The sequence below is a fragment of the Thunnus albacares genome, chromosome 11, assembly GCF_914725855.1.
Source record: "Thunnus albacares chromosome 11, fThuAlb1.1, whole genome shotgun sequence".
Taxonomy (NCBI): domain Eukaryota; kingdom Metazoa; phylum Chordata; class Actinopteri; order Scombriformes; family Scombridae; genus Thunnus; species Thunnus albacares.
In genome coordinates, this window is record NC_058116.1 from 3,487,276 (window position 1) to 3,511,274 (window position 23,999).

General features: G+C 39.6%; 1 long non-coding RNA gene across 1 annotated transcript; it reads right to left on the bottom strand.

Moving 5' to 3' along the window:
* Window positions 1-10,330: 10,330 nt before the first annotated feature.
* On the bottom strand, window positions 10,331-12,493 carry LOC122992626. The gene is made up of 2 exons (XR_006406083.1): window positions 12,408-12,493; window positions 10,331-11,190 (listed from the first exon to the last, which is right to left on the bottom strand). It is a non-coding gene; the product is annotated as an uncharacterized LOC122992626 (long non-coding RNA).
* Between the last annotated feature and the right edge of the window lie 11,506 nt (window positions 12,494-23,999).

Genomic DNA, 23,999 nt, shown 5'->3' on the forward strand with positions numbered 1-23,999 from the left:
GGAAATCTCATTTCCTACTTCCTCCTACTTCTTTCTTTCATTCTTCGGATACAAGTCAGAGTGAACATATATGACCTCACTGTTTTTAAACCATCCATTAAGTCATGTGTATGTACTGTTCCCCCCCTCCCCTCGGTGGCCCAGCTGGGGATGAGCTCATGCTCTGTTGCTGGCGTGAACGACGGTCTCTAGGGCGAGTCTGCATGCAACACACTGTTAAAGTCGTCAGTCTGGTTCCAATTAGCATCAGTGGCTGTGTGTGTGAATGAAAAGATGCTTAGATTAATTTCACTTCCTCTGTAATATTATAGATTCTGTTGATGATCCTCTGAGCTGTTGCCATTCAGTCTGGTAGGAGCACAAGACTTTCGTCGGGATTCAAAAAAAAAATAACTGCAAGAGATTAATTTTGCCCAACATTAAATCAGATTAGATGGTTTTAGGTCGGGTGTGCCTCAGATTATTGCATGATATTTATAAACCAAGCCTGCAGGAATATAAAATTAATCCACTGTTGGTTTATGGTGATCTGTTGGGTTTTAGAGGAGCTGTCATATGCAGTCATCCCAAATCCTGCAGAGGAGAGGAAAGTGTTTTGTTTTGGCTTTTCGGTTTATTGACAATCAGTTTATTGACAGTTTCACCCCTTACCTCCTCTCTTCCAGTCACTGTCCCCCATGTTCTCTTTGCACTGTGATAAAGCCAAACTTTGAGAAATATAATGCATAAAATAACACAATATTCTCCCACATAAATAAACAAACATAAACCTGCCAAACAAGTAAACACAGTTATCAATTGATACATTTTATCATGGGTGTGTTTGTTTATTTGCTGTGTTGGAAATGTCGTCCAAGAAATGGTCCCAAGGAAAGGTTGTCAAGTTGCTTCAAGTGGTCGTCAGCCAAACACTCGACACAGCCAAACACACTCTTGTCTTGAAATGAAACTTCATAATGAATATGGAATGGTCGCGGTGACCTAACAGCCATTGTTGTGGTGTTATTTTAGATTTCTCCTGGAGGATTTAAATTCAAAAACAAAACAATAAAAAAAGATCTCATAAATCAACATTGTCATTCTGTAAGAATATCCGTATACACAGCAGCCTTTATTGTTGATTTATTCCACACAAAACTGTGAGCTGCAGAAACAGAAAACACATTCAAATATGATCCACGAGTACTTTTGAAGGATAAACCAATCAGATCTTCAGCTGAACCAGAGCAAATCTTCACTTGTCGAAGTTTTAAATTCATGTCAGAGACAGCGAGAAGCTGCAGGAGCCACTAACCCACAGTAGAAAATCTGATTAAATCCAGTTTTATCTGATGTGAAAATTACTACAAAAAGAGGAGCCGTTTTACTCACACAGAAGGATGTTATTAAGGAGAAAATGCTTTTCTTTTTACAATGAGGCCTCAATGTAAGCAAATACTCCCAAATTCCCCGACAAGTGCGGGACAGAAGGGGTGGCTGTGTTTTTTTTTTTATCACAGAGAAATAAGGTAATGATGCATACATTTCCCACAGTTCACAGACACAACGCTAAATGTGTATTAACAGCTTTTCAGCAGGAGTTCAACTCCAACGTCTCCTCATTGCTCATTGTCAGAGCAGGACGTGGTATTGCAGCTCTCTGGGGTCTCTGGGGAGCGGACGGAGCCACACAAAGTGAAACAATAGTTTTCTTATACCCACAAGCAATTTGGGTATTGTGGCTTTTGCTGCTGTTCCTGTCAAAGGCTATGAAAGCAGCTGGCTGGCTGGCTGTAGAAAACTGAATGTTGCTGTCACTGTGTGTGACATTTTTATACCCCGTCTATTGTTTTCTTGGTTTAGATGCTGCTTCTTACATTTCCCTGCTGTTTTTCCATTGTGGCTCTGCTTGTTTTTCTTCCTCCTGTGACTAAAACTCACTTTGTGTCTCTTTCCTTTGCATTGCACCTCAATGTCTCCTTGGGCCTCCCCGGGCACCACAAGTCCCTTAATTGACTTCTCCAGGATTATGAAAAATGAGCCGCGCTTTCAAATGGCTCATTTAGCAGAACTGCTATCACAGTGCCTGTTACTTTATCTTCAACATATTAAAAAGGGCTAGGTGCTCTTGATTAGGAGAGATGGGCTGCAAAAGCCCAAGCTACCGGCATTTGACAGCTGGCTGCTAATTTGCCAATTCATCACAGGTGAATTTGAGGTATTTTGCCTCTCCTGTGGGAAAACACAAAATATATTAAGTTATAAATGCTTCACCAGTATTTATAAAAAAACACAAGACACACTAATGTAAAGGAAGACACACACACACACACACACGCCTGCAAGCACACTGCATACTGAGTTACTGCTAACACTAACAGAGCGTTTTGGTCACAGTTTCATGGGCTGTAACAGTTATTATGTGACAGCCATATGTCTTGAGCAACATATCGAACCCTTACATGCTCATTAATTTCAAGTTGTTCTGCATGAAAGCATCAGCTACGTTTATGCACACAATAAACATACAAGCAACAAGCACTCCCTCCCATACATGACAACAGGTGTGCAGGCTCATTATAGCATATATACTCCAACACAGTTTAACCACTGCCACAACTTAGTGTACAAGGTAACCATAGCAACTGCAAACCAGTAAGATACCATGTATACTACTAAGTATACTATGTGTTAGATTTTAGCATATATGTTATGTGTTTTATATACATTTTTTTCCTCAATAGATGACAATAAACTTGTAGGAATAGTTTTGGTAGTTTGCATGTCAATAAATATCCAGGCAATGTTAAAACTGGGCTAAATATGGTTGAGCAGTAAAAGTTTCTGGATGGCGTATAAGTTTCTGTGAATGTTTTGATATTTCTTTCTGCCATTATTGATCTATTCTCTATCCATTCAGAAACCACATTCAAGCCTACAGAGCTATTTGATATTCAAAAGATTTCAGGGGGAGTGTGACTTTAAGTAAAATGTGATTTTAAAGGTCAATGAAACATTTTAGAAGGTCAAATATGAGCTGGCCTGAGTGAAGCAGATAAGCCATGAAACTGTCACTGATGAAGTACCTTCGTATTATTCCTAAAAACTAGAAGTGTCAAACTTCCTGAGATGTTCTGTGGAGAGAAAAAAAAAAACGTGTCTACCTGCAAAGCCAGGTTCTGCTTGGCTGAGGCGCCTCAGCTCTAATGCAGGAGGACATGGCCCTGACGGAAGCAGCATGTCCTCTGAGCAAGAGCAATTATGATAACCATGCAAGCGGAAAGGCTGTAGCCAGAAGAACAGCAAGACAGGCTTTGATCCAGCAGGCTGCCTATTTAAATCACAGCTCAGCTCCTCTACAGACGCCATCCTCAGCTAATGTAGATGGGCTTTTAAAAAGAAGTCTGAACCGTCTGAGGACTCCTGTGGGCTCCTCTGCTATGATATACAGCTGTTTCATCCTTTAAAACAGCATTTGTTTCACCTGTCCTTCCTCCTCATCAAAGGTGAGTGAGGGTGCTTTTGTTTCAGGGCAGAATGGTGAGGGATGTTTCCTTTCATGGCCATTTAGACAGTGTTCCTCAGTAGCATAGCCTGTGGAGGCACATTGAAGCACCATGAAGGCTCAGAGGGAACAGTAGGCTCAATTAACTTTCTATCAGAACAGAATCCAAGTCTTTGTTAAACTCTTTGAGCTCTGGATCCTAACTGTTCTGACACTGCTAGACAAGCTAACAAAAAAGTTTTTAACAGAAAAGGACTGAAAAAAGAGAATCACATCTGTTTGACCCGAGTCTCTCGACACCAAAGTGTCACTGAGGGGAGGACTCAATGAACTGTGACATATTGTCTTCTCAGATGAGCTTAAAAACAGAGATATCCATCCCCACCCTGAGTGTCAAACTACAGACACTTAGTAAAAGCTGTTTCCATGTTATTTCACATATGTTCTGCATGTAATTTTTTTTTTTTTTTAAAAAGAGCAGTGATCTACAATGTAAAACTTGAAAATATGAGGAAAGTTTTGCTGTGTTGTGCTGGGCAGCTCTTGGTTCATCATCATTTATTGGTTTTACACTGCATTAAAGGAGCTGTGCCTCTTGAGCATAAAACACTCCCTGCAGGTTTTTACTTTATTTTACTTTTATTTTATAGTCATCAAATCCCATAAAAAAGAATTGGATCGATCATACTAACATATTGTCCGTGTAGCCAGAGAAGTTAATATCTCTCTGTGCCATAGAGCTAAAAGTTTGTCTAAAAACTTTTAAAAACAAATCAATGAGCCACACTACACTGTATGACATGTTCCTTCATTACAAAAAACAATGTAAAACAACAAACAACACAGTAGTTTGAGTCAGTCACAAGTACACCAAAAGTCTGTTCTGCATCTCAAAATAGTCCCCCAGAAATTCACTATTTATTTACACGTGTTTGAGTAACGTTTTCCAAAAACTACAGTGCCTGGTTGTTTTAGGAAATTACTGAGTCTTTAAAAAAATTGTTTGTGACTTGTTTTTAAAGATTTATGTCTTCAGTAGAAACAAATGGGCTCTGGGCAAATGCTAACATTTGCAAAGTAGCCTAGCAATAAACACAAAGTACAGTTGACGCTGATGGGAATGTCATTAGTTTTGCAGGCATTTGAATAAACCAAAGTAATGAACAAACTGAAATTTGGACCTGATGTTGACACTAGATGAAAAGTCAGCAGATTACCAAAGTTATCACAATCCACCCTGAGCAGCACATGAATGTTTCTGTTTGTACCAAAAAATGGCAATCCATCCAATAGTTAATAGGCTTCATCCTCCATGGACACGATCAGGATAGTAAAATATGGATCTTACGTCTGTGTTTACGAATCTCTTCTCGCGTGACGTCTTTCCAGCCACTCATGAGCATGGCCGTCATTCTCCTGTGAGAGTTTGCACAATAGCAAACTGCTACATCCAGTTAGAGTAGCGTATTTGAAGATTGCACAATCATAGGCTATGAGAAACTTGAGCTGATAAGGTAAGCATGTTATTTAATTTCCCTGTAGATGCTGAACAGGCTACAATTTGTGTTATTTACTTTACTATTACAGCCTTTAGTTTATTGAACAGCTATGCTTTTGTTTTCAGTGTTGGGACATTTTTATTTGAGTGAGTCCTGAACGACTGCCCCCTTCCATGCACCGTAGAACTACGTCAATAATTTTTTTAAAGCAATGTGGCTAGATTTGGAGGCAGTGTCAAAAAGTCATTTGTCTCTGTTTTCTGAAATTACACATTTATGCCTATTTGCTCTCTTTTTTATGACTTGCATACAATAATTTTCATCAAAATACAATAATTTTAAGCCTTTTGTATGATTCTTGAAAATTTCCCATCTGGCAACATTGGTCATTTCCTTTGGTGCCAACACTGAATGAAACACATTTGGTTGCATATGGCATTGTTCTTAGCACAGTGCTTTTAGAGATGTAAAGGATAGGGTGACACATATACAATGCCTAAACCTAATGCTGACATTTACCTTTGTGAAGGTTATAATGTTCTGTTTTTTTACCGTCATTGTCAGAGCATTAATTCCATTTCTGAGGACATAAGTTCAGGTGTTGCTGAACTACATTATTTTTTAAGTTGCTTCCATTTATATCCCCCTGTTAAGAGCAAAGTAGGTGAATAGTGTGCATATCCAATCCCAGGTGGATACAGGTACAGGAAAATAACAGCATACAAAGAAAAAGGAGAGGTTGTTTACACACTGAAATTTAATAATAAATAATACTCAATAATACTTCCGGCGCCGTCTCAGGTGGCAGCCCGTCGCAAGCTCTTCGACCTATTTGTATTGTTTGTCTATTTATTTTAGTTTTAAGCATCTTTTTTTTAGCATTTTTCTTCTTTTAGTCTCATAAAGAATGTACCCTACACAATTTTTTGATTGTGCAGAGTACATTTTGAGGAATACCACTGACGTATTACGGGTGAATTGAGGAGAGGGGAAACAAGCCATATCTCCCTTCCAGCATTACAGGAAAAATGAAATTGCTGGTGAGTAAGATGGATGAACTAACAGCACTGATGAGGGGTCAGAAGGAATTTCAGGAGAGCAGTAATATGTGTTTTACGGAGACATGGGTCCATAAAGATATCCCGGACTACAACTACACCGTCACTGGCTTCCAGACAATACAGGCAGACAGAGACCGAAAGAAGAACGTTAAGAATAAAAGAAGGGGACTTGCCATTCTCATTAACAACAGATGGTGTAATCTAGAGCATATTACTGTCAAGGATGGAGTCTGCAGCCCAGACAATGAACTTTCAGCAGTGGGCCTATCTCCCTATTATTTGCTAAGGGAATTCTCACATGCTATAATGATGGCTGTTCTGCCATCGGTCGACGCAACCGCATCATGTGACATCATCCACTCCGTCACAGCGAAGCTCCAGTGACAACACCCCAGTGCTTTCATTATGATATCTGGGGACTTCAACCACGTGACTCTCTCCTCCACCATGACAAATTTCACCCAGTTTGTTGACTGCCCAACCAGAGATAATAAAACCCTGGATTTACTGTATGCTAACATTAAGGATGCATACAGCTCCACTGCCTGCCCCCTACTTGGCAGGTTGGATCACAACCTGGTCCACCTCTCACCCCTCTAGAAGCCTCTAGTCCATCTGCAACCTACAACCACCAGGACATTCAGGAGATGGTTGCATGATGCAAATGAGGCTCTGAGGGGCTGTTTTGAGGCTCCAGACTGGGAGGTTCTGACCGAGCCACACAGTGAGGACATCGATGAGCTCACACACTGCATTATGGGTTACATTAATTTCCATGTAAACAATATCATCACTACCCACACAGTACAGAGTTTCCCAAATAACAAACCCTTTATTACTAGAGATAAAAAAGCCCCTCTAAATGACAAAAAGAAGGCCTTCAAATCAGGGGAGGAGATCAAGAGGGTCCAGAAAACACTTAGAACTAAGATCAAGGAGGGCAAGGATGCCTTTTGGGAGGAGGATGGAGAACAGGCTGCAACAGAACAACACAAGGAACGTGTGGGACAGCATGAGAAGAATCACCGGCTACAATCAGACCAGCAGCCGTATGAGAGAGGACAGCATGGCCAGGGCCAATGAATTAAACCTGTTTTTCAATAGGTTTGACACTGGAGCCCTTTTCCACCAACCCACCAGCCCCTCAACCATTCACACCTCCCAAATCACCATGCAGCCCCCCTCCAGCCCTTCTCATGTCCCTGTATCTGGAACTGCCCCTCTCCCCTCACCACTCCTCCCAACCATCACAACTGAAACACACACAACACACACAACTGAGTGAAAATACGACTGGAAAGACTGGTGGTGTGAGCATGGAGGTGCTTAAGGATGTGCTGAACAGCTCTGTGGAGTCTTCCAAAACACCCACAACAATCTGAGCCTGGGACTTGGAAGGGTCTTCACACTATGGAAAACATCATGCCTGGTCCCTGTGCCCAAGAAGGCGCACCCCAGGGTCTTAAATGACTACAGGCCTGTGATGCTGCAGACGCTCTATCAGTCAGTGGTATCAAATGCCATTTTCTATGCAGTGGTGTGCTGGGGGTGTGGTATGAAAACTGGGGATGCTAACAGACTGAACAAGCTTGTTAGGAAAGCCAGCTCCAACATAGGAGGTGGAATTGAGCTGGACTTCTCTGGCGGCGATGGCAGAGAGGAGGATGCTAACCAAGCTGGTGAGCATTTTAAACAACACCTCCCATCCCCTCCACGATGGGCTTGTCAAACAGAAGAGCACCTTCAGCAACGGACTGATCTCCCCCGAATGTTCCAACAAGCAATACAGAAGGTCTTTTCTGCCGGTGGCCATCAAACTTCCCAACTCCTCCCCTCTCTGCCGCAATCAGGCTGATGCTTTCTGCCCTATGCTTTACCCCTTCTCACAATAACTGATAACTGGTTAAGAGCTGCACTATATAACTATGATCGTTCTGCACAATGTTTAATAACTTTTTATTTTATTTTTTCTCATTACTCTCATTTTATTATAAATTACCTATATAATTACTGCACAATGTATAATAACAACCTTTTGTATTACACTATTTAAATATTTAGTTTATTTTATTCTATTGTTGTGTGTGATGTGTGCTGGTTGTTGCTTTTGTGACACTTAAATTTCCCACGGGATTAATGAAGTGTTTTTTATTCTTATTTAATTTAAAAACACTGAAATGTTCTCTGAGCTGCAGTCATTTCTTTAGGGCATTATGTGTTTTCTTATGTGCACAGTAAATTGTTTGGGGGATAATGTGTTTTTTTTGTACCAAATGATTTCCTAATTGTAGGTAGAGCCGTCATTAAAAAAAAGCCTACTTTTTGTCGACAAGGATGATGAATACCATGTAGGTTGAAACATTGCATCAATTGGTAAAATATATTTTCTGGATCTTGTAAATGTCAGTGCAGACATCCTCTCCAGAGTTGAATCAGCATCCCGCTGATATAGGCCTCAACAAGAACTGAGCATCATTATAATGCAGTAAGATTATTGTAATGCAGTGATTACAGCCTCTGTAAAGGATTTTCCACCCTCCTACAGTTAGATTTAATACAATCAAGTGGGGCTGCCCCTGGCCAAAGATTTTCCTAGTCGACTAGTAGGCGTTAGTTCAAACCATTAGTCGACTAGTTGTTGCACATTTATGATATTAATTTAATATATATTTTTTCAGGCATCAGGAAATAGTTTGGGAGTTGAGTGCTGGAAGTCAAAGATGAATTTTGACCAGATTTTGTTGCCTTTATGGCAGTGAGCAGTTGTAGCCCACTCGCTCGCTGTGAATTCTCCAGAGAATTCACTGCTGTATTCACACATGGGCTCAATTGGAAATTACACAGATTTTGTAATAGGGAGCTGGCAGGGTAAAGTCTGATTTGGCCATTTGCATTCATACATACAGCTCCTCTGGGTAATGTCCAAATAAATTTCAGGGTTGCAGTGTGTGTATGAAAGGGGCTTTACATACATACAATGTCCTCTGGTGAAGGGGTGCACTTGATCAGTTTATCAAACACCACAATCTGAAAATGAACACTGCCTACCTTGGTTGTTTGATAAATTGATGACCCCTTCACCAGAGCACCTTGGGAACTGATCAAACTCCAAAAACCCTTAAATTGGACTAAATTATGTAATATTGGACAGACTATTGGAATATCAGATGGAAAATAAGAACTTTGCAGCAAAAAAGTTGTAGCCTGGCGTTTTTGAGTTAATTTGCCTTACTTGACACCGTGCTTTCTGCAATGTGACTATTGCACATGGGCACATCACGATGTTGATGCTGAAATGATATATCATGTAGCCCTAGGATAATGTATCGTAAAATGGTGTTTAGGGATGAGGGTTCTCTCTGGATAGAGTTCTTTGAACATTCTGTTATGGTCTATAATGAGCTGTTTCAAATTCAGCAAGTCCTGTGGTTACAACAGGTGCAAAAATGATGCTGCATATTTCATGTAGCAATAGAAATAATTGCCAGTGTAGGCTCACTGGATTCACCAGGTCTCCAAGAGGGAAAGGTAAGGTTTGTATGACACACCACATTTGCACTGTGGTCTATCTAATAGCAGTCTCAGATGTCCTCAAATTGAGGATGGCACTGGGTTTGTTTTTCTAATTTGAATACCCATAATCAAAGCTGACTATTCTTTTATTTAACTGTTCCAGGAACAATAGTTTCTCCACATAAATATAGTGTTGAAGTAGTAGTTTTACCTCTGAAGATGCAACATCCTCAAGGACATCATGAAAACCAAAAAAAAAAAACAAAAAAACAAAACCCAAAAACATATGTTTCTCTGTCAATGGAATTGAACAGAAGGCAGAGATGGATATTTACCAAGCCTGAATTGTAGGTTTCATAAGGAGAAATACACAGCCCCCATTTTATGAATCTTTATTTTCAACCCCAGAGGATTTATGGTTTCCCGATCATCAAAGTATAGCTGAATCTGTAGGGCATTTGGATGTCTTTTATTTTATGTCATGCCTGGCAAAGTGAGCACCATCACAGTAATCATGCATCTTTTCATCTGTACTCTTGTGAGATTGCAAATAAAAGGTCTGCATTTTCTCATCACAGAATATAAATTTTAGTGTCTCAAGTAGGAAAATATACTGAAAAGTATTAGCTGTTAGTGATTGGCTAATGCACTTGTTCTTGTGGTGTCAGCTCTGTGGCCTAGGAAGATTTCTGTTGGCTTCACAAGAGAATATTTATCTTTAAAATATTTAGTCATTTTATAGGGGTTGTCCAAATCATCAAATACATTTGGAGTACTTTCAAAGTCTTTAATGAGACAACATCCTTATTGACTTGTGGTACTGACAAAGTTCTCAGCAATGAAGTGATGGATGCTTGAAGGCTATCTGCTGTCCTGTCCAATAGTTCTTTAGCGCATGTTACACTCCTTTGTACATCACTTAAAGTTGTATTTGAAGCAGAGTACATTTTTGTGACAAAAGTAGTTATATAGCTTAGTGCGGGACCTTTGGATTTAGGTGAAGACAAGTCGGTCTCTACATCAATATCCTCATCTTATGTTGCAGTGTCCTGTATTACATCAGTTTCTTCACAGATGGTGGTTGTATTGTCATCCAAAGTCTGATTAGACAAATTGCTTGTATAAGTGTCCCCAGATCTATGTTCTCTGGAATGATGCCTTGAGTAGGAATTCAGATTATGGTTAGTCTGCTGGCAGCTATTTTGACTGCAGATAACGGTATAATCCTGACTGTCAGATAGAGAATGCACTACATGTAGCAGTTTCCTGATCTCAACAGTAACTGGCTGTTTACATATAGGGTAATGATACATGCTGAGTTGATTTAGGCCAAAGCCTGAAGCTTGCCAATGAGCTCTAACACTTTGGATCGTCTTGCAGTCTTTGACACTGGCAAGTCATAGATACTGTAGTAGGATAAGCAACATTGCATACCCAGTAAAACTTGAACAACTTATCCAAGGCACAGGTTAGGCTGTGCAGTGGAATGGTGATCTTGTCACTTTGGGCAACAATGACGAACTGGTGTGCTTGGCTGGTCAGACGGCTGATGCACACTAGCTGTGGCTGATGGGTCTGCTGATGGGTCCTCAAAGATCCCTAATTGCTGTTAAAAAGGGAGGGGATACTGGTCCTATGTTTGAGAAAAGAAAAACACACAACAAACTTCTTGAACACTGGTTTCAACCCTAAAACATTCCAAATATTGAATGTCCTTCACAAATAGTAAATCACATTTGAGATGATAGGCAAAAATCAAGGAGCTGACATCAGATGTCTGTGTTAGACAATGCAACCTCTGCTTTCTGAGGAAACCAGGTTAAGAGAGATCCCATAACAGTCTAAAAAGGAATTCCACTGATATTGACATACAGATTGTAATCTTAAAAAAGTAGAGAGTTTAATTTATACTTGAATGTGAAAATGCCATCAGAAGTCTTGCCGAACCCAGCATAGGCCAAGGAGCCTACCAGTGGAGCCTATGTACACCTATGTACTACCAAAATGTAACTGTGCATAGGGTGATGCAGCACTGCAGGCTGGAGGAGAGATTAGCAAAAATGTCTCATGGAACTATAAATGCTCAACCCCCCGAAACCACCACAGATAAAGCGCCTATGTGGAAGTCTATATCAGCCTTAAGGCCTCAACCACTCTGTGTGAGTGTGTTAAGGCAATTAGCTAGTACATTGGCTAATTCCCTTTAAAGACCACCTCCAAACAGTGAACTGCTTACAGTTGGCAGTGTCACTACTTTTGAATTTTGTTAAGCCTAAACATAGCCCAGACTGTCATGGCTAATGTTGAATTTATTTTTTATATTCATTATGGTGGGTAAAAAAGAACATCTGTAATCATAACACTTTTACCACCTCTGCTCTTCCTCATCCCTACAATCCCACCCTTATCCCCTTTTCCCCCTACCACCCCATGGACTCTCTGGGCCCATGCTGGCCTGGTCTGTTTTTATTTGACTAAATGTGTTTACTTTTACATGTTACATATTTATTTATATATTGTTAATCTATGATAACTTCTGGTTCAAATTTCAATAAATTCTATTTATATTTGCACTCCTTTTCTCTTTATTACTGACTGAAAATGTTAGATTTCACATCCAAATCTGACTGTCAATTGAAAGGACAAGCAAATCATACAATACAAATCCACTTGAAGATAACTAAGGAGCCTTACACCCAGCACTAGAGCCTGAGAAGGTTTTGGGGAGTGCCTTTTGTTTGCTCCTCCGATAGGAGTCTAGTTTAAACACAGAAGAATGTGTGCACATCCAAACAAATCAGTGGGTCAGGTGCTGGCTAAAAGGGCTCAAAGTGAAAAACAAAGAATTACCTGCATACTGAATAGTTTTGAAGCCTCCTAGAAGGTATAATTTATTTGCCACATTGCAAACTCTGAGAAGGTCTTCCTCAGGCAAATACCCAGATACAGGCATTGTGAGGCTTATATTTCAAAAACAAACATAATCAGCTGATTGAATGCACCTGTGAAAAATAGGTGCATTCTATCAGCCGATTGCATGGAGGTTTTTTGGCCTCACTATATAAAGGATCACAATACCTGTGTAAATACCCACAAGGCCTTCTCAGTGGTCGCAACATCACAGATAAATGATAACTCTTAGGGTGCTTCAAAACTATTCTGTGTGCAGAATGCTTTATTTTTCACACAGCCTCTCAAACTAGGTAAAGAATTATGCCATATCATATTATTGATCCAAAATCAGAGATATCTACTGTCCCATCACAATATTGCATATATTAATATATAATAATATAACAGTTATTCCACCCAGCCCCAATGAAAACAGCAATCAGACTAAAAAATTCACCTAAGAAACAATTTGAATTAAAATTGGATTCAAAGCCACTTTTTGTTCAATTCAGATATCTATAACATAACCTACAATACTAAATTACTGTGTAACACACTTCAATAACTTAAGTATCCATAACATAAAATCAAACTAACCATGGATGTTACCTTTTTGATGTTTGCAACTGAAGTAAATGAGAGAATCAGAAAAATACTCTTTTTAACGCTTTTTATTTTACAGATTTTTTGTGCTCTTTTTAAACATGCAGTGAACTGTTTCTTAACTTTGACACACAATTCCAGAAACTATCCACATAAACATTGACCATGGAGATTGCATATGTATTTCACATGATACATAGTTAACAGATCAATATCACCTCGGGCCCCGTTTATGCAGACTCTAAGAGATATTGAACAGTCTTTCATATGCTTAGTCTTTATTTGACAAGGGCAAGCCCCTGACATTAAGCAGCAATATCTGTGTGATTTAAGGTCCATATGTAAAGGTTCTATGTACAACTTAGTATGTTATATTTGCATGTTTTGTCTTGATGTAGCATCTCAGCATTCTATGATTTTTAAGAGTATTTCCTGGTCAATTGGGCCCCATTCATGCAGACTCCAACTTAAAATCATCCTGGCAATTGGTGGGGTTCTCTGTATACAAGTGCCACCAGTATGTACTTCTCTGTATATGCAGGCTCTAAATTAATATCTAACAGTTGAGTATATCTCAGATATGCAGGCTCAATATTTACAATGTTGTCCAAAGAGAGTTAGGCTCAGTACTTGCCATTTTCCATGTTCTAAGTCTGAAAACTACAAAAAAAGGTGTTGGCCACATTCTGACACACATGTATTAAAGGAAAACCAACAACAACAAAGTGTCCTAGTAAGGTGTTGGGCCACCAAGTGCCACCAGAATAGCTTCAGTGAGCCTTGGCATGGATTTTACAAGTCTCTGGAGCTCTACTGGAGGGATGAACACCATTCTTCTAAAAGATAGTCCCTCATTTGGTGTTTTGATGATAGTGGTGGAGAGTGCTGTCTAACACGCCGGTCCAAAATCTCTCATAAGTGTTCAACTGGGTTGAGATCTGGTGACTGTGAAGGTCATAGCATATGATTCACATCATTTTCATACTCATCAAACCACTCAGTGACCCCTTATAAAAATTACAAGAAACATAAAAAATATGGCATTATTGCAGAGTAAGTGGCTGTTATTCATAAAAGAGTTTTGTGTGTTTAAGTTCTTTGGATATTCACCTTTGTATTTGAATGTGGTTTTAAATTTAACAGTGTATTACTAAAAACAATTGGAGTATGTACAACATTCACCCACATTATTATGTGGATGAACTGCATGTATTATTATTATTATTAAAAGTATTTTTGCTATTAAAAGAATATTATCTGCTCTCAAAGCCTACTACCACCGTATAATCATGCTATGTTCAGCTGTCTCGCTTGGAGAATAATTTTTCCCACAAATTTTTCACAGACAGTATGTGGGGAAAAATTGTAGCAATTCTCACTCTACAATAAAGGGTATTTGCATTAAATGCACAGAAATTTGAAAGTTGGCAAAAAAAGTGTTGTCATGTTGCTTAATTGGTAAACTCTTCATATAGCCTTTTGCATCAGGGGAACACTAAACTTCACTGGTGTGTCAGTAATTTCACCTTAACAGTGATGGCACAGAGCAAGACATGCCCTAATCAAGTATTTAGTAATGTATATTAATATATTAAAGCCAATGCTTCATCGATTTAAACCAATAAGTTGCTTGATTCTTTGTAATATATGAAAAAAGGTCTCTGTACTCTGGAGTCAGACTCTCATAGTGTTCACTGCACAGACAAGAAGTCTTGTTAGGAGTCCAGTTCTGTCTTCTCATGTTCAGTATCCACTGGTCCAGCCTGTCTGGATCACCAAGAGGAAAACTTAACACAGACAAATAGATATGTAAAGTAATATATGTGTTAGGTTACCTCCTTCACAGATTTCTTAGCAAAAAATAAAAAATAAAAAGGGTGGTGGACATCAAAGTCATATTCTATCTGTTGCATTGTCTATTCTTGTTACAGGCCTATTCCTACACTTATTTTTGAAGATTATTCACATGACCGTAAAATGCATAGTTTTTTCATGCTATATTCACTTATGTAACACACGATTGACATCAATTTAGTTCTGTGAGTGTAAAGGACAACAACGTAAAAAAATCTGGATGCAACATAGAAGCTTAGTTTTCACTGAAGTCACATATAACGACACATCAATAATTAAAAAAAATACTTTCAGTATAGTCTGTATTAATAAACATTAAGCTACTTTGCACAATCCCTCCTGAAATGCAGGTGTAATGTTATATGTCAACGTCTCAGGGTACAGTCGACCATAATTAGTTGGTTTCTGGAGTGTAATAATCTTAAAATACCTGTTTTAGTGATAATATTGAAAAATAAAAATAATAAAGTTTGGGTTCCTGGGCCGTCAAATATATATACCATATAGCTTCTATAACCAGCTCCAGCTCAACCAATAACATATTGCAACATCAAGGTTAACATTATTTCTGGAACCATGCTGAAATGTGACATCAATATTTTTAAGTTTCACACACCTTATTGTAATTTCACACAGTTTGCCACTTTTTAACATACCTAGCCAAGTCTAGCATCAATGTTACATTAACGTTACATTGCCCGTATGGCAAGTTCAACATTAACATTGCGTAACATTAGCTAACTAACGTGGTGGACCTTTATTTTCCAACCTCACACAGACACCTTTTTTCAAAAGTATTAACACCCTAAATTCTACCACTTTTCCATTATATTTTGACTTTGGTGCATGCTGATTTACTAACTATGGCGTCTTAATCGAAGGCTAACCCAAGGTTAATTCATTAGATGGCTAGTTAGCTAGTTAACAAACTAAGCTAACAAGCCAGGAAGTCAGCTGTAACGTCCCACATCCCAATCCTATTTGCATCCATCTACATTTACTTCTTCTTACTTCTTCTTAACTCTGAGGGCTTGTAGGAGACAATTAATTGAAAATTTTGGCTTTTCCCCCATAGAGATAAGAATAGAGGGTTTCACCTTTTCATGTCATTCTTGAACTTATCCAAGGCCATTGGAACTTACCCACCTGAAACAGTGTTCCAGGGCAGTAAGTTGTCAAAGGGAGAACTTCAGACTTTGTCCATTGACCCCATATCCTATGCTGCAAGATAAAAATCAGAATATAATGCATACAGCATGATTTTATCAACTGTCTCTCCTATATGTATCTCTGGAAAATTGTGAGCCTGAAGGATGGCGGTGGCTAGAGGTTCAAGGGCTAAAGAAAAAGGAGGGGGGACAGAGGATCATCATGTGCAGTACCTCTACGTGAGTCAAAATTATGGGAGATGATACCATTAGTAAGAACTGATGCTTTGGAGTTAGCATCTAGAAGTCAAATCCATCTAATGAATTTTTGGCTAAATCCATATTATTCAAGAACAAGGAATAAATAGCGCCACTCGACTCTATCAAACGCCTTCTCCGTGATGAATGATATTGCTGCCAGAGGACAGTTCTCACTCTGAGAAAACCACATAACAACGAGAGGGCGTCTGATATTGTCTGCAAAGCTTCTTAAGCGAGTAAACTGACTTGATTGAGATGATGTATTATGCTTATAATAATTTTATCAAGCCAATTAGCCAAGATTTTCTAAAACATCTTTTGGTCTTTCTGAGAAGGAAAATGGGTCTATAACTTTTACAGTCAGAAGCCAGTTTACCCTTTTTAAGAATAAGAGAGATTAGAGCCTCATTCAGAGTGGGTGGTAGGGTGCCCTGCTCCATTGCTTCGTTGTATACACTCAACAACACTGGAGAGATTTCATCAACGTAGGCCTCATAAAACTCGGCTGTAAAGCTGTCTAAGCCTGGAGCACGCCCACTTCACAAATTTCTAATGGTTTCTAAAGTTCCTCTATTGTAACAGGCATATCTAGCAGCTCACACTGCTCTTCAGACAAGGAGGGGAGGGTCAAACTGGTGAGAAATGAAGAAATCTCCTAAGAGTCTCCCTGCAGTTCTGATTTGTATAGGTTTTTATAGTAGGCTCTAAATTCTTTATTAATTGAGGTAGAGCTGGACTGTAGAATGCCACCTTCGTCCATGACCCCTAGTATAATACTCACATTTTCTTGCTGTCTGATGTACCATGCTAACATCTTGCCTGCCTTATCCCCTTCCCCAAAAATGTTTATGCTTTGCTCTAAATAAGGCAAACTCTGCTCTCTGGGTCAGTATGGAATTAAGTTCATACTTCAGGTGGGTGAGGACCATAAGATTGACTGAGGACATATCCTGCTTGACAGTACACTCCGCTATTTGAATCTGCCCCTCAAGCCCCAGATATCTGGCCATTCTGGCCTTTTTTCTAAAAGATGCATACTTGTTTTTTTATATAAGTTAATTTGGTTACGCAGAGCTTCACTAAAATTAATTAATTGCTACTCCTCTGCTCCTCTTTGTGCCTAACTTTTTATCTGCTACTGCCAGATGTGTTTCTTGCAGGAATGCCACATCACATTTTTTTGATTTAAGGAAAGACAAACATTTTTTGTCTTTTGGCTGGATTATTCAATCCCTTTACATTCCACGAAATCAGGCAAAGCCCCTTATTACTGTCAGCATACAGCATAAAAATTATAAGCCTAGAATCCCCTTGCTAAATAATATGGCAGCACCGAAGTAGTGAAAAAATAATAGATTAAGAAAAGAAACACTACAAGAATGAAACTCCAAGAAAATAAATAGGTGATGAAAGGAAATAATCATCCCACTTTAACTCCATATCAAAAGGATGTTAAAACCAAACCAAAAACCACACTGGTCCATAAAACACAGAAAAAACTGCTATCCAACCCAGTACCACCCAGTATATAACAAAATAAGAACAAAGAGAAACTGTTAACATGTGGACAAACAGTGTTAAACTTGGACTCCCCCCCACCCCCCTGTTCCTCCCCCCTTTATTTGTCTTCCTCCTTTCTTTCCTGCCTTTTCCCCTCTCCCTTCTCATCCTCTACCTTCTAAAACTATTCAGAACATAGTTAGCAGTTGGTACAGGAAGAGCAAACGAGGGCCCATATATTACCCATATGCTGTAAAATATCCTAAGAAACTGACAAAGCAGTGCAATGTGGAAATAGACTAACATTAGGTCTAATGTCTTTCCAAATAGGGCCATCCTGCTGCAGCCTTTGGCCCAAAATTATATAGCATAAATCTCTATAGAAGGAAGAAGTCTGTGAATAAACATAGTCCATGACAAACCAGGAATGGGGACCATCCTAAATTGCTCTTCATGGGGATAAGGCGAAATCACCCAGTACAAGTCAAGAAACAGTCACCCGTCCAATACTGTCCATCAGCAAGTCCAAAGAGGGGGAGTAAGGGGGTATCCAGTTAGGGGCTCTCATTTATAGTGTATTTATGTAGGGAAGTGCTTGTTTGGGGTCGTCAAAGGTCTTCTGTCCATCTTTAGTGTTGCAGGGAATGCAGAGCGAACTTAATGTGGTGCTCATGGAGCAGACACTTGCATTGATTAAACTGACATAGCTTTTCGTCCATGATATGGGAGTAGTCCGGCAAAATCATAATATGATGGCCTTCCCAGGTGACATTCTCAGTCGACCGGCAGCTCTCAGGATCCATTCCTTGTCTTGGTATTGCAGGAATACATCCATTTCAGCAAGGGTGGCAGGTGGATTGGCTTTTGAAGCTCTATCGACATCCCCAAGAAATTCAGACAGATGAACCTCAATATCATTCCTCCGGCTACTCAGCTTGGTGAGTTTACCATCAATGGAATCTGTTACTCTCTAGATATTATTCAGCTTGCTTTCTTGTTGTTCAGATGTTTTCTGAAGAAGTTCATAAATCCTTGCAATATCACCTGTCATTTCGCTCTCTTTACCAGTAGTGCCGTCTGAAATAGCACTAGCTACATTAGCATAGCTAACATTAGTGTTATGTCCGCCTGCAAAACTAGCAGGTATAGAGCTCTTATTAGCAGTTCTTTCCCTTTCTTGTCAGCTTTTTGTTTGCAGAAGCCATGTAAACCCTGTGAAGTCATTTAACACTTCTTGTTACTCTTTGATAACTTTTAAAGTGAAATACTGAAGAGGTGGTGAGTTTTCAAGCAATCATTCTCTGGCAAACATTATGTGACTCCCCTAGTTCTACCTAGGGGTCATTTTTTGCCTGAACATGGCAAAGGAGCAATACATTCACACTTTGGCCATGGGCTGCTAGCATATAACATGCATATCTGTGCTGAGCCTTGGAATTGTTACTTAATCATGTATGTCACAAGAACCAATATATAAAGTCAAGTTCAGGTCATAAAATTCACCTTTGAAATTTTGATAATATGTATGTAAATTCTGTTCATACCTAAGAAAGCATAAATCTGCCACTACAGTCTTAAAAAAGGGAGGAGACAAGATATGTAAGTTTAGTTTGTTTATGTACAAAATTATATCACAAGGGACAGTTCCATACCCTTGTGTGGCTTTAACCCACAAACAGACAAAATAGACTCTTAATAACAAGGCAACATTAAAATATGTGCTTTTAAAAACACTACTTTCCATCAGCACAAAAAGGCTGCAGCTTGATCCATCCTGCTGTTTGGCAACTGAGACTTTCTGTAGGGTGCATCCATTGAGGCACTTTTAGACTATCAATAGTAATATACCTCCAGTGCAAGAAGAACCACTGCTTTCTTGCAGGATTTGGCTAGGAGTTCATGATGTAGACCTGCCGTGATTCCACATTTGCAGCAACATGGAACCTGTGTTTATGTCTGCACACTGACAGGAAAATCAGGTCAAAGTCCAAAGAGGTCAAGCAGGTCAAGTCCAAAGACCATGAAAATGCCAAACCATCACAAAAATAGGACCCAGAGTCTCCAGTCTCAGCTTAAGTTTAATTTTTTACATCATTTCAGCTCATAATGCTTACTAGAATTAAATAATCACATAGCTAATGTTCATATTATTATATGAACATATATAATATGTTCATATTATATATAACTTCTGAATTTTTAGCGTCTGCCCAGACTTGATCTTTGGTCAATCACAGTCATTTTAACATTTTCAACCTCACACTTGGGAACCCCGGAGATCTTCAAGTTCCAGCACCTAGAATATGCATCCACGTTGTTCATGTTTTCCAGCAACTTCTTATTTTCAGCAGACAAAGTATTAATTTGGAGCTCCATGGGATTCACTCTTGATGACATCTCCCCTACCTTCTTCTGTGCAGCTTGCACGGTAGTAGTGAGTGTTTGGATATCCTCCAGGTTTTGGAAAATGGTCTTCTCTATGGATTCCAGTTTATCCATGGAGCAGCAATGAGACTCAGAAATCTTATTAATTGCAGCAAGCAGGACAGCATTGGAGAGATCCTAGCAGCAATCTGTTTTTTTTCTGTGGGCTATTGCTACGAGACTTTTGGACCTCTTCAATAGCCACAGTTGTTTGGCATAGTCATGAACTCATTCAAGATTTTCCACTGCCCCTTCCACTTCAGTTAGCTTTAGCAACAGCTTTAGCTCATCATAGGCAAAGTCTGACAGGAGGAACTCATGGGAAAAAGTCAAAAATGGGTCAAAAGTTCATAAACAAACCTCAAACCGTTGTTCTTAAAGGGAAACTGTTTTTTTTCAACCTGGACCCTATTTTCCCATCTTTTTGTGTCTAAGTGACAACAATTTTTGAAATTGGTCCACTTCTTAAGGAGAAGTCTTATTTTGAAATCTTGCAAGAGTTGAGTTGTTGCAGGAAGACAGCTAAATAATCAGCTAAATATTCAGCCATGACTTTGAAAATCTTTTTTGTGACACTAAACTATGCTGTCTTTACTCCAACACTCCAATTCCTCCTAGCATTCCTCTCTCCAACTCTGTCATGGCTGAATATTTAGCTGATTTCGACAACAGCTCAACATCAGAACGATTTAGTGAGACTTGGTTAGACACAATAACATACTGACTGGATCAAGTGAAAGGTAAAGAAAAATGTTTTATTTCTCTGTAGGGTCTTTTCCATAATGTTGTCAAACACTTATAAAAACAATATGAGCCCATCAGTGGCAAAAACAAGGACTTTTAGTGGACGTACATTGACAGGGTGCTATTGCCCTATCAGATTACATTACAGCCCATTTTGCTGCCGCTGGCTGAAGTGCTGTCACTCAATACAGGACCAATTTCAAAACCAAATTAGTCACTTTGACACAAAAAGATGGGAAAATAGGGCCCAGATTGAAAAAAATGACATTTCCCTTTAACGTTAGAAAAACTATTTACATTTTTATTGGCCTTGGGCAAACAAATTTAAATGAAAAAAGATCCTCGAGTGCACAAAAAAGTGCCGTACAGTGGTGCTATCTTGGCTCCTCATGGCTCTAAAAACTGTGGCGCCTTGATTTCATCAGGTTATCGTTGCCCACGTGTGCATGATGTCAGAGCAAGTTGACATCACTGACATCACTCATCTTGAGTGAGCCTATTGTCTTTGCATGAGGCGCAGGGATAAACCAACCAACAGCAGAGACGCAATGTGATTGGCCAATAATGTAACACACTTGGATATGTTGAAGAGGATGCAACATGCAACACATTATTTGCAGAAATTGACACAAAATGTGTTATTTAGCTATCTACACAATAATTGTACCAGGAAACAACACATCTTTATGTGCACTGTGCAGTGACTTCACTGCAGCGTTCAGTCTGTTCCTGTGAAAGTGCTATAAACCTGTAAACTGCCTGATCCCTTCACCAGCAGGCAACGAGAGCAGAGCATAAACATGGAGAGACACCCTTTAACAGCACCTGTTTGTCGTGTTTGGGGTAAACACAGTAGAGCCTTGGTGTGCCTCCGCCGCAAGCGCCACAGGCTCAGGGAGGGCTTTACTGGGGACGGGAGCAGGGGAGCAGAGATGAAAGTTTTTGCCAAAACTTCCTATGATGCTTGAAACCTAAAAGCTTGCAGCTATTTTCTGGATTGACTGATTTCACAACTGGGATGCAGAGCAAAACTGTGCACAGCTAGACTGTAATTCTACGCATTCCTGGCTTCAACGCCCACATGCAGTGCTGATCTCACAGGAGCACCCATGGATGAGAGAAAAAAAAAATCTGGTTTTATGCACTCTTCTCCACAAAACAGACCAAGTTCACTCCTCAGCTGGTACAGAGTTGCACCATGACTCATTCCAACTGATTACTGCACAGAACATTTGAGTTATTGGTTTTGAGAGGCGGTGGAGGGGTGGAACTAAATTAGTACTGGAAGTAATAATGCCCTGAGGCTGGAAGGAAAGAGAGATGTTGAAAAATTAGTAGTCCATTCATTACCCCATCTATCTCTGCAGTGGTGTGTAGCATTAAAACAAGTCATTAGGGGTCACTACCTACAATGCTGTAACAGTGTAAACACACTGCTATGTAAAATGTTTGAGTTTTCTTTGTTCTTGTAGACCCAGTATGATTAAAATGTTCCTTTAATCTGTTGATGTCTGTTGTGGTAATGTGTGAGTTTTGAGGGCAAAGAGGAAAGAAAACTTTTCTAACCTTCGTATACTAACCTGTCTTTGAAAGAAATTGTCACTTAATGGAACACAGTGGCTGCAATGCACTTGTAGGTATGTTTGTGTTTCAGTGACATTGCAGGAAAAGGCATCAAACAAACACAGGGACAAGGAAATTGCTTAAAAGTCTGCCGGAGTGTGTGGCGAATGCGTGGCCTGAAACCTATTTGCAATTATTTTATCATTCTTTCATTTTTTAAAACTTTAATACCCATGTTCCCTTTTTGTTGTCTAAGCACTTTTAAATTTCCATGCTTCACATGCAGGCCCATATACAAGCATACGCTCAAACTGTGTTGTAGAAACGAAGCCCTGGGGTGTATAAATGATTCACGTCGAACAACTTGTTACCACCCAAGATCTGCAAATCTAATGTGAGTGCAAATGGCTTCTCTCAGTGTGTGTGTTAGGTGCATTAACCCTGCCACAAGGAGAGTGGGGGTTGTCCGTATCGTAACAGAAACCTGTCATGGTAGTGGGTCAAATATAAGTCAAGGAGCATTTATTGAAGAAACTACAACAGTGTGTTTTTGTACCAAATGTCAGATGGCTTAAAGTGAGCCCACAGACTTATGGGAATATATGATTCAATAGGCACAGTGTAAACTTTAAGTTTTAGTGTGAAAATGAAAGGGAAGTGGTTTGCTCCTTTATATTACTCTCTGTGTGACTTACATCTCTGTAAGCTGCAGGAGGACCAGCAAGGTTATGTTACCTTGCTTCACATTCAGAGGTACTTGTGTCCCCATCAATATTTCCGTGCTATCAGCAGTTTTATTTACGATGCTGTCATCAATATTGCTTCCACTCAGTGCGGCTGCCAACCTTTACAACCTCCGTCAGCTGGTTAAGTAGATTGAATAAAACGCAAATGGCTCTCTCAAGCTCTGCGCTGCGCAACTACCATAATACCCGAATGTTCTTTAAATGAGCTTCTTGGAAACAGCCCCCCCATTCTGCAGTGGCTACTTTAACGGCCGAATGTGGAGGCTTGGCTCTGCGTGAGAAGGAGGCGTTGGAGGTGATTTAACATCATTTGGTCTCCCCTTTCTGCTTTATTAGGAGGAGGAGAGGACCGTACATCACTGCCAGCTCTGTCTCTCCCACTCATCTCTCTCTGTCAGCCAGGGTTAACTTGTGGCACCATTAACCCATCCTGTCCTATTACAAGCAAGGAGATCATTCCAACTTCTCCTTCAACAACATGACTTTTTGACCTCCAGGAGCTGGTTTCACAAAGACATGTTCAAGTGGCTTACAGAGTTGAGGCAGTCTTAATTTTGTTCGTAGACCAGTCCAATTTTGCTTCACTTTACAAACTCAAATTTGAGTGACGCAGTCTTTTTGCAGTGCAGCGCTGTGCCACTGTACTGACTGTACTGTGCCATCAGTGTCATATGAAAACTGAATCCTGGACTACAACATGACATTAG